Source organism: Notamacropus eugenii, chromosome 6, assembly GCF_028372415.1.
Source record: "Notamacropus eugenii isolate mMacEug1 chromosome 6, mMacEug1.pri_v2, whole genome shotgun sequence".
Classification (NCBI taxonomy): Eukaryota; Metazoa; Chordata; class Mammalia; order Diprotodontia; family Macropodidae; genus Notamacropus; species Notamacropus eugenii.
The window spans coordinates 373,722,497-373,734,829 of record NC_092877.1 but is presented as its reverse complement, the minus strand read 5'-3'; positions in this window follow the sequence as shown (position 1 = coordinate 373,734,829).

Here is a 12,333-nt window from a genome sequence, read left to right as displayed (position 1 = left end):
AGTCTACTGGACATCCTCACTGGATAAAGGAGAGGGTTGCATATGGCTGTATAACAATCATATGCCATGACTGCCCAAAAGGTAACATTTTGCAATGACACCAAATAAGTAAAATTGGGCTATGCATTCCAAAATGGATATAATTTTCTTCTTAGTTAAGAAGTTCACCAGCATCTTAGGAGTCACTGAAGAGGAAGTCAATGCATCTGAAAAAGGCTGAACTGCTGAGGTATATGTACATGTGTGTGTGGAAGTGAGAGTCCGTCCAAACAAGTACAACCAGTCCAATATTCCCCACCATGGTGGAGAGGTAGATCATTAAGAACACCAACAAGAAAGGGATCTAAAGGTCAAGGAGATATGTAAGTACAGTGAGAACAAACTGTCACCAATGTCTTATTCTCCTCTGCCATATCTGAATTGTACCCACTGATAGAATAAGCGATTTAAATAAAAAACACATTCACCAAAAGTTATGTAAAGTAGCACTCAAGCATGGAATAAAATGTTACTCAGTGGTGAATATACTTTAATTAGAATGGATTGAGTCAATCCATCTCTTTTAATAAATATATTTTAAGAATATCAGCCCATTGGCAACTTGGTTGTAAGAATTGGGGAAATTAAAGTGAATTAAATTATTTAAGTAATAATAATAGCTAGCATTTATATTTTTTTAAATATAAAGCTTGCAAAGCATTTCATAAATATTTCACTATATCCTTGGCTGTTGACGTTGTACAGATCTGCCTCACTTAAGTTCAATTCATACACAAATGAAGACATCATATCATAATGTTATCAATCTTCTTCAAGAATGAAAGACTAACAACAGCCACCTGACATGTGGGTCCTAATATTATTTCCAATTTAACTGATGAGGAAACTGGAGCAGAAGGAAGTCAAATGACCTACCCATGGTCACATGGTTTCTAAGTGTCTGAGGGAAAACTCATAATCATGTTTTCCCAACTCCAAGTCCAGCATTCCATCTAGTGTTCTACCGCATTTTCCTAATCTCCCTTAGTTCTTGTTCCTTTTCTCTTTTAATTATTTCTTATTTATACTGTTCATGAATTGTTTGTTTATTTCTCTCATTAGATTGTGAGCTCCTTAAGGGCAGGGACTGTCTTTTGTTTCTTTTTATATCTATCCCCAGCACTTAGCATAGTGCTTCATATACAGTAAGCACTTAATAAATAAAAGTTCATTCACTGACTGACTGACTCAGCTGAGCATTTATAGATAAGGCTGTGTTCCTCATCATGTAAACTTGGAGAGAAATCATACTTCATTAATGTTTGTCTTTAGAGAATATATGCAGAATTTAGGAAAACCTAGGAAGGCTTTTCATGAAAACATTTTAGAACAGTTCAATTCTGATTCAAATGTACCCATTGGCCATCTCAAAACGTGAGCATTTATGTACGGTAACTACTTGAAAGATTGGAATGTGTCTTTGTGCATTTCATATGACTTTTTCTACCTTTATGCCCTTCTTCATGCTGTTTATATGTAACTTCTGTCTATGTCTTCTCTATTTCTATGTCTGTGTATGGTTTGTGCATACATATGACTATAGGGGCAACTAGGTGGTGCAGTGGATAGAGCACCAGTGCAGAAGTCAATCTCACCTCAGACACTTGACACTCATTAGTTGTGTGACCTTGAGCAAGTCACTTAACCCCAATTGCCTCATCTTGGGCCATCTCCAGTCATCTTGATGAATATCTTGTCACTGGATTCAGATGGCTCCAGAGGAGAAGTGAGTCTGATGACCTACACAGCCCTCCCTCACTCAAAACAAAGTCAAGTGCAAGTCATGTCATTATTTCTCTGATGACAGTCTTCTTCAGCAACAAAGGACAAATACATGCACCTATGACTATATCTATACCTATGTCTTGTCTATGTTAGTGTCGCTACACTTCTTTCCATTTTGTATTCACTTCACAGGGTTGTTAGGATGCAGGGTTGTTAAGATGTAAAGGACTTTGAAAATTTAAAACACAACACAAAATATGTCAATTATTATCATTATTAGTTTTTCCGTGACAGATGCTGTAATAGGTAAGTTTATCTGGTCATCTTTTTTTTTTCAAAAGCCTTCAATAACTCCTTACTGCTTCGTAGCAAATGTACAAATTCAAGGGACTGGTCCGTTACAATATGCTTCTATTCTTCTTTCCAAATTTATATTATATAGTTTTCCTTCATGGAATCTGTCCCTCACCCAAAACTGAATTCAGCATTCTTTGTACATTCCCTAATAGGTGGTACAGTGAATAAAGCACTGGACCTAGAGTTAGGAAGAATATAGAATTAGAATATAGCCTCTGACACTAACAGGGTAACCCTAGGCAAATCATTTAAACAGTTTGGCTCAATTTCCTCAACTGTAAAATGGGAACAGTAATAGCATTTATTTCCTATGGTCATAATGAGAATCAAATTTTTTTTTTTTTTTGTAAATTGCTTTAGCTCAGTGCATTGTACCTAGTAGGCACTTATTAAAATACTTCCTTCCTTTCTTTCCACCTTATTTCCTTCCTTCTTATTTGACCTATTTCCTTCTTTCCTGTCTACCTTGTTTCTTTATTTCCTTCCTTTCTTCTTTCTTTCCATCCCCTGCCTTATTTGTTCCTTTCTTTCTTTCTGCTTTTTCTTCATCTTTCTTTTTTCATTATTTCCTTCTTTACCACCAACCTTCTGCTCAGGCTATTCTTACACTGGAACTGATCCTCACTTCTTCCCGTTCAATTACTACCGATCTTTTAATATTAAATACAAGTTAGAAAATCCCTCAGCTCTTACTTGACTCTTTGTTTACATATTTCCAAGGCATTTATCATTTTTGTATTATGTATTATCTGTCTGTCTTTGTGTCATGCTCCCCACTGCCTAAGTGTCATAGAATTAAAAAAGTTTTAAAATTGAGTTCAATTACTAATGTAATAAGCAACTATTTAACATTCATTCTTCCTTCCTTTCAAATGCATCCCTTCTTACAGTCTCCAGTATGCAGTAGGATCTTAATAAATACATATTGAGTATTCCATTAACTGATATCATTTTCTAATCCCCAAAGACATCAAGTATATTGTTTCTATAATGCATTCTTCTCACTTCCTCTTCATGAACACAAGCAATTACTCCTATCCAATTCAATTCAACAAACAGCTAATATGTAAAAAGTGATGTGGCACACCTCAAACTAAAACCTCAAAATTTTATTCATGAAAGCTAAATACTTTTCAATTTGCTCACATTTGTGAAACAGAATTAGTCAAGCAAGTTGTGTTTTGGAGATAAATCCGGTCATGTTAGCAAGAATTCATTAAGCCATTACTATTTGCCAAGAACTGTGCTAAGTTCTGGCGATGCAAAAAAGAGAGAAAAACACTTTCCCTTCCTTTAAAGAGCTCACATTGTAATTGAGGAGACAACATGGACATTACTACTTATATGCAAGATATATAGAAGAAAGTAATTTCAGAAGGGATGGCAATGGCAACTGAAGGGGGACCCAAAAAGAAACATAAATTATTTAATGTATAAATCCAAACAATCACCACACCTTATTTGGCTTACAAGTACTTTGAATGCTATCTGGGCAAATAGTTTTGAAAACAAATTATTAATTATTTCCCCAGATATCTTAAAAATCTTGGTCATTCTATGATCATTAGTTTAGAGAAAAACAATCACAAAGTAATTATGTGGTGAATAATTCCAAAGGACAAAACAAAAATTAGACAAGATTTTTGGAGAGTTGGATTCTAAATATATTTATATTCTTAAGGAATATACTGATCTGCACTACCATTAGAGAAACAAATGGTATCCAAGTTCAGTAGGAAATAACGTAGGGGTCACAGTGAATCATAAACTGACAATGAACCAATAATGTGATTCATTCCTGGCATGCATGAGTGAAAATACGAAGAAGCAGCAACCACAAAAAAATTAATAATAATAATTCTTTCCAGATTACATGAGCACAGCACTGGATAAAAAAAGAAAAGTTATATATGCACAGTGCTTGCATTAGGGGGATTTTAACTGGACCCAAAATTGGGTCCATTGAATTGACTACAGCTTATCTGTATGTTTGTACCATGTAAGGAAGGCACAAAAATTGGCATAGATGCTCAATATTTGCTAGGACCACATTAGTCAATTGGGAATCTAAACAAATAGTAAAAGGCTACACTTGATTCCTGATGATATTATTAACTTCATTTGCATCATATTTCACTCTGTACAGAACTTCACAGAATTATTTATTTCATTGCTTGATTTGTCAAAGTAGACACCTCCAATAAGCAAAGTTGCAGAAAACGTGCATGACACAGAGACCTGTCACAACATAATAATGCTTTTCTTAAATTTAAAAATATAAGCTATTAGAAGAATTATTATCTATTAGAAGAATCATTGGGAAAAGGAAGTGTATTGATATTTTTCTTTGCATTCCAGTTGACTAGCCTGATGCCACAAGGCTATTAAGCATTCAACAAATGTTGAATGAATTAAATTGAATGAATTTTCCTAGGAAGATAACTGAGGAGTATATTCCCAGAAATAAACATAAAGACAGTGAGCAGCAGTTATTTTTCTACTTCGCTGGAAATGGAATTAAAGAAAATTATTTTGAGAGCTAACAGAATCACAGAAATTTCAAGCTAGAAGGTGTTTCAGCAGCCAGCTAGTCAAACTCATAATCAAAAGGTAAGCTCACTATAATATATCTTACAAGTGGTCATCTTTCATTTGAAGACCTCTAATCAAAGGAAACATACCATCCTCCAAAACACTTCATTTCACTTTCAGACACCTCTATTCATTAAGAGTTTTTTTTCTTGACATCAAACCTAAATTGACATCTCTTCCACTTCAACTCAGTGCTTCTGGTTCTGATTTCTAGGGCCAAACAGAACAAATTTAATAGCTCTTCTGTGTGAAAGGAGCAGGTAAGTGGTGCAGTGGATAGAGTGCTGGACCTGGAGTCAGGAAGACTCATCTTCCTGAGTTCAAATTTGGCATCAGACTTTTACTAGCTGTGTGACCCTGAGCAACTCACAACCCTGTTTGCCTCAATTTCCTTATCTGTAAAGTGAACTGGAGAAGGAAATTATAAACCATTCCAGTATCTTTGTCAAGAAGACCCCCAATTGGGGTCACAAAAGTTGGACACAACTGAAAATGACTGAAGAATTCACTGAAAGCCTTTAAAATATTTGGAAACAACCTCATACTCATCTTAAACTTTTTATTCTCTGGGTTAAACATCCCCAATTCTTTCTAATGTATGTGACATGGATTTAAAGTTCATTGCCATTCTGTCTGCTCTCCAGCTTTTCAATGCTCTGCCTAAAATATTTTAGATCTGAAGAAAAAAAGAAAAGAAAATGACTAGTTAATATAGAGTAATTTGTAGCACAAAAGAAGGAAGGTGATTTGCTGAAAGTTGTCTATTGAAATGGCTTTGTAAACATTCAGAATATATCTTAAAATTTTCAAAGAGAATTTATGATAATGAAGCTATTAGAGCTCACACTACTGAATAGTCTATGTTCTTCATTTCACTTTGTGCTATGACACCTTAACCTAAGAGTGATCAAACTTTGGCATGTGCTATTTGGAAAGGTTGTGGGTTCCCCTTTCTTGGAGATTTCCAGGGTAGAGAGCTTTATCTGGAATTCATTAAAGAAGCTTAATCCAGATGAAGAAAATGGAGCAGATGTCATTAATAGGCTCTGTATTCTCATGATTCTAGGAAATTAGAGAAATTTAATATTTCTATCAGTTTCAGGATTCATGGGACAGACTGATGACTATTCTAAAAGCATAGTTGTCCTCAATACTTGTCAAGAAAAAATGTACAAATTGTGAAATGATCTCTGAAGTGATGAAATCATTATTTCCAAGATTACTTAAATTTTCCTATTTCCTTTTATTCCTTCTAGTAAACCAAATTATAACTCTTCCCATGCTCCAAACTTGGGTCCAATCATGTCTACATTGTCTACATAATTTATGTCTACATTCAGTCATGTCTACATGACTGAAAAACAAGAATTCCTATCAATCTCCTGGATCATCTGTCAATTCAGATTTGGGAATTATGCAAGCAAAATATCTCAATGGTTGACAGAGCTTTCCTGGTTTTAATCCAGATGTCTTGTTGTTGCATAGATGTAATTGGGCACTGTAACTTTGCAGATGAATACATATCCTATATAAATAACAAAGATTTTTTAAATTATTGTATCCCTACCAATGTCCTTTAAGGTATTTCAGAATCTTTAGAATAAAGGTCATCTTTCTTTTGAAAATGCTGTAGATTCCAGAATTAAGATGCTGTTGCCCTAATGAAATATTCACAGCACCTGTGACAGCCATCAATGTCGGGGTGCAATTCTGAATCACAAAGTACAACAGACTCTCCACATGGAAGATAGAATCAAAACTTTTATTCAGACACCAAAAAACCAAATCCATCATAGTAACAAAAATCTACACAATAACAGTGCAGAGGACAACATCATCCCCAAGTCTTCCCCCTGCTAGGCTTCCCACAACCTACCTCCATTAAACAAATCACAAACAAGCTCTTTCACTCATGCTAACCAGCAAGCTGCATCCTTCCTACCTCTGACTAGACTTTGACCAATTTTCTCTCAGTTCTGCTCCAGCTCCACCTCTTCGTGTTCCATCCCTTCAGCAAGCTCCTCCCACTACATGTTCCACATGACTCAGACTCATGTGACTTAGACTTCCATGTGACTTAAGCAGGTTTTAGGGTCCTATCAATCAACGGGAAAGATTTTCCATTTAAATTACCATTACATGCGGCCCCAAGATCTTTCATATTCATTATATAGGTCAGTGTGGCAATCGGTATCAACAGAATTTTAACAAGGATAATAGAAAATAAGCATATAAAACAACATCTTAGGTAACTGGTTTCAACAGAACTTTTCAGCAACATAACAGATATCACACAAAATAAGCACATAAAACAGTTTCTTAGGTGGGGCTTGAGCACAAATATCATTCTGCTCTCAAATGAATGGAGCCCAAATTCTTGGAATGAGGGCCAAAGGTCTCTTCTTCCATAGATAGTTCCTGCTGTGTTTGGACATAGAATTGTCCCTGCTGCAAGAGGCTCCAGGACCAGGGGTGTGACAGCACATTCAGACACGGGGTGATATCCTGGCTTAAGTGATCAGGCATCGGCAGGTGGATAGTACTAAGACTGCAGTAACAAAATCTAACAAACAAGGTGAACAGACAGAAAGCCAAAAAGAAACAAGGAGACAATAACCACAAGCAGGGTAGATATAAGGTCAGCCATGCTTCTGGAGTCCATGAACCCATTATCATAGCCTCATCCATTGTTGTTTACTCTTTTCTAATTTGCAGTTTGGGGGATCATCATTCTGAGGTACACTTTCTTTAATCTGAGTTGAGGTCTGGCCAACCTCCAATTCTCCCTGCAGGTGTGATGAACTTGGACACAACGTTTCAGGAGGATCTGCAGGGGCAATTTTCATCTCCCAGTTCAGTCTGATAACAAGCCTCTCTCCTTGATACATTTTATATTGTTCACTATTTGGAATGCTATCTATTCTTCCAAAATCTACCCGTGCTCTCAGCAGAGCAGCCAACAATTCTTTACTAGTCAATCAATTCTGACATTGAATACGCTGGCCAGTTACTCTTCTCTCTCAAGGAAATTTATCTTTTTTACCTGATTCTCATCACCCAAAATACCAATGATTCTCCCATCCTTTCAGGGAACCAACTCAAGATGTCTGTGACTCCTATTGAGTAAAATGCACAATTACCTCCCCAAACACTGTGGGGGACCTGAGATTCTCCTGCCTCCTTCTTAGTACTGACTGTACTTCAGTCACCTCACTTGTTTTAGTCTCCTCCCACAAATCCTCCTGGCCTCACCTTGGACCGCTATTGAGGCCAGTCTGTACAAGAGCATCATTTTCTTTCCTGTTGTTACATTTTTGCCTCCTCCTGTGAGCCACACCAACAACAACTTTATTTCCCACCACCTGATACTTTTTAGCTTGCTCTTCCAAAGGAGAGTTCAGTATAGAAAGCTTTTCTTGCAAATCAGCTAATTCCTTTTTCAGCTGAGCTTTCTGCTCCAGCAACTTGTCTCTGGTTTTACACACTTGTTCTCTGTAAGCCACAACCAGATTAGCTTGGTGTCATCTCCTCAAAAGACAAGTCATTTGTTCTTACCTGTCCTTGTGCAATTAGGAGAGCTTTGATCTCCCCCAAGGAAACAACTAACCTTGGTCTCCTAACCAAGATTGCAACAGGCAGATGAGCACCATAAAGTAAGTAGCATTCCCTGTTATAAAGGGGCATGATTAGTCACACCTGAATGCCAACCCACTTCTCCAAGTGTAGCCAATTGTAATATGCAACAACTATTCAGACCCCCCTCGCTTCCTGCATTTCAATCAATAGGATTGACCCCCTTGTCAATAGGGTCACTGGCCTTAATGAAGGGACTAATCTGACCCATTTTGTAGATTTATTAACATCAATGTTAATAAACTGATCTATATCAGAATATGTACCTCATTTCACTTTTATTTCATCCTAAGAAGGAGATCTACCTGACATATCTGAGACTTTCCTCTGTGTCTTTTAATATGGCATAGGCATAACCAAATCTTTGGAAAAGAACCTACCTAACTCCTTTCCTAGTTCCACAAGTCCTTAATAATGGCTTTTATGTTGCTTCTTAAGCAGAAATCATCAGTAATAGGTCATGACTTATTTTTTCTCCCATTTACCTCCCCTCTCAGTGAAAAAGAAAAAAAACTATTATAATAAACATTTAAAGTCAAGACAAAAATTCTCATATTGGGAACAAATCAAAAAAAGTATGTTATCATTCTGCATGTTTAGATCATCACTTTTCTGTTCAGGAAGTGGACCTACTTGATTTATAAGCTACTACTTTTCCTTTCAATTTTTTTTTAATACAATCCAATGCATCTTCTCTTTTAATTCTTTTATAGGCCTACAAATCATACTTATGGTTCTATTTTCTTTTATGACATTCAAATGTATTTATGGGATAATTTACCAGAAGTGCGGTGGCTAGCCTTGATGTCTTGTTTACCATCACTGAAGGCGTTTGACCACATGGCTGAAAATATCACACTAAAAAGCATGGGAGTACGCGCACAAGCAGGATACACTCCACTGGTGACTGTGAAAGGACAAGAACATTTTCCATTATCCAAAACCCAGGCAAGTATGCTTTCATGAAATTGACATTTAATGCTGGGCATTAAAAGTCTCTGGTCAACCAAATTTTGACTTAATTTTCCATAAGTCCTCATGACTGACAGTACCAAAGGCCTCGGACAGGTCTACAAATGTTGTGTACAGACCCCTTTTTTGCTTCTGGCATCTCTCCTGCAGTTGCTGGGCAGCAAACACCATAGAGACTGTTCCTCAGTCCTTTCTGAAGTCACATTGGCTCTTAGGTAGATGAATATCTTCCATGTGAAGAATCAGTCTATTAAAAAGGAATCTGGCAAGAATCTTGCCAGCAGTGATTAAGAGACAGACCCCTCTGTGATTGTCACAGGACAATCTATCTCATTTACCTTTATAGAAATGGACAATGGAAGCATCCTCAAACTCTTTGGAGATAACCTCCTCTGCCATATAACCTGGAAAATTACAGACAGTTTTTGCATGAATTATGGAAACTTTACCTTGTAAATCTCAGCTGGAATAGAATCAGCACCAGGTGCTTTGCCACATGAAAGGATCCTAATGGCATCCAAAATATTGTCTTCAGATGTAACTTAAGCTAGGGAGAGATTGACTTCAACCTGAGGTAAACAGTCAGTGGCTTCAGCACTGACTGATGATAATTCACTATGAAATTTTTCACTCATTCTCCCTAGGATCATGTCCTTATCACTAATTAATGTGGCTCCACCAGCACTGAGTAGTTGAGATGCACCATAGGTCTTTGGCCCATAAATAACCTTCATAAAAGTGCTTTGGATTGTTACTGTCAACAAAAAACTGGATTTCATCTGCCTTCTTACAGAACCAAGATACTGTACTAATGGTAAATTCCTCAACTTATACAGATTATAAGTCAAGACGAAGTGGTAGGAGTGTTGCTGCATGATTTTTTGTTTCCAGATGACTGTGCATTCAATTCCGCCTCTGAAGCTGAGATGTAAAAAGAATATGGATCAATTCTCTGCTACTTGTGCTAATTTTGGCCAAACAATTAACAAAAAGAAAGCACAGGTGCTCCACTAGTCACTACTACATCATCTATATATGGAATGTGGAACTTGGTTACAGCAAAAGCAGAAGTATGGAATGCTATGGGTAAGTTAACTTTCCTAGGTAGTGTACTATCCAGGGATGTACGCATTGATAATGAGGTTGACATGTTTTGCCAGAGCGAGCTCAGTATTTTGGAAGTTCTGAAGGAAAGTGTGGGAGAGAAGAGGTATTAGACTGATTACCAAACTAATTGCCTAGGGAAAGGGTAGAGAAAGAGAGAGAAAGGAAAGGCTTGAGGAGGCATCTCTAGAAAAAAGGGTTCTCCCTGCCTCCCATTCAATCTGGATGGGATTATCTAATCAAAATGTGCAATGAGGTTTGTAATTTGTTATCTATTGACAGACTGCAGTCCACAAAAGTTGTACCATTTTATAATTCCACCAGTAACATAATAGAATACCTACCACTAATGTCACATTTTATCATTTTAAACATATTTATATCATGAGTTAATATTGAAACTCAATTATACCATTGTATCTTGTGCAGTTCTCTTCTGTGTCCTTCCATAAATCCTCATTAAGACATTTTCAAGATGCACTGAGGGCTCTCCTCTGAGTCTTTAAATATGCTTTAGAAAACAATATATCACTCACACTAACCACATATTTTCCCCTCACTACTATCATGACTAACCCACCATTTTTTCCAGTCATTTTATTGTTCAGTCACTTCAATTATATCTGATATGTCATGACTCCATTTGAGGTTTTCTTGGAATAGATACTGGTATGGCTTGCCATTTCTTGTTCCAACTTATTTTATAGATGAGGAAACTGAGGGAAACAGGGTTAAGTAGCATGCTCAGGGTCATTCAGCTAGTAAATGTCATGCCAGATTTGAACTCATGAGATGAGTTTTCCTAACTCCAGGCTCACCAATCTATTCATTGCACCACCTAACCTCCCCTTTCCTAGTCACACATGACTTTTATGATGGTTTTATGTAAACTTTAGTAGAGAAGTCACTATTGGCAATGTATTAGAATCTAAATATATCCACTATGTATCTTGGGATCTACTATGTCTCTCCTTTCCTATCAATCTATCTTTAGCTTTTAATGACTTTGGCCAGTTTGATGAAATTGAAGCCATACCTAAGAACTGTTTTCCTTTAAGATTCTCATATTATTAAATAATTTTTTTTTTAAATTGCATACTTCTGTAGCACACCTTTGGCAAAGGAATCAGAGTACAATTGGAAATGGAAACCCTTGGGTTAGAACAGAAATACTCAATGTATTCTGATTGAAAGGATATATAGGTGCTGTGACTGTACCTAAAATAGACAAATTCCCTTTACTCTTATCTCAAAAAATACAGAAGAGCTGAAATTTCAAAAGATGAGTAGTAATTTAGCCTACTGAACGAAGTACCTGAGGGGCTTCAGGAGTGAGGTGCCACTGAAAGACGTGGGGGGGGCGGGAAAGAGAGAGAGAGAGAGAGAGACTATGTGAAGGGAATCAGTGAGACCACCACACACCACTGCCATGACCTTGCATCCTCTACCATAAAACTATGGAGAAATGAAGGACACTATGACCCTGATACTGAGACTCTGTATTCTGGACTGAGTGTAATCCAGACAGAGAAAAGAGTATAATGACCTAAATATTAAGTGATACTATGGAGACAAATTCAGGTGAATCTACTCTTCAAGCAGCTGCCTCTTTCTCCCCACTCATTCTCTCTCTAGGTAGAGAGGAATCTACTTTAGTAGGTTTTTCCCTTTCTGATTCACTTATTGTTGCAAAAGAATTTTTTTCCTAAAATATCATTCGGTTGGGGGGAGGAGAGGTGTACAGTCACATGCATACATGGATGACTAAATGTAGCTAAGACACACAAAAGAAAAATATTTTCTTTCTGATTGATGAGGTTTTTCCCTAGCTGGGGGCTCAGAGCTAGACAGAAAGATATTGTTGATATGTTCTTTTGCAACGTTCTTGTGGACAATGAAGAGGAAATAAGC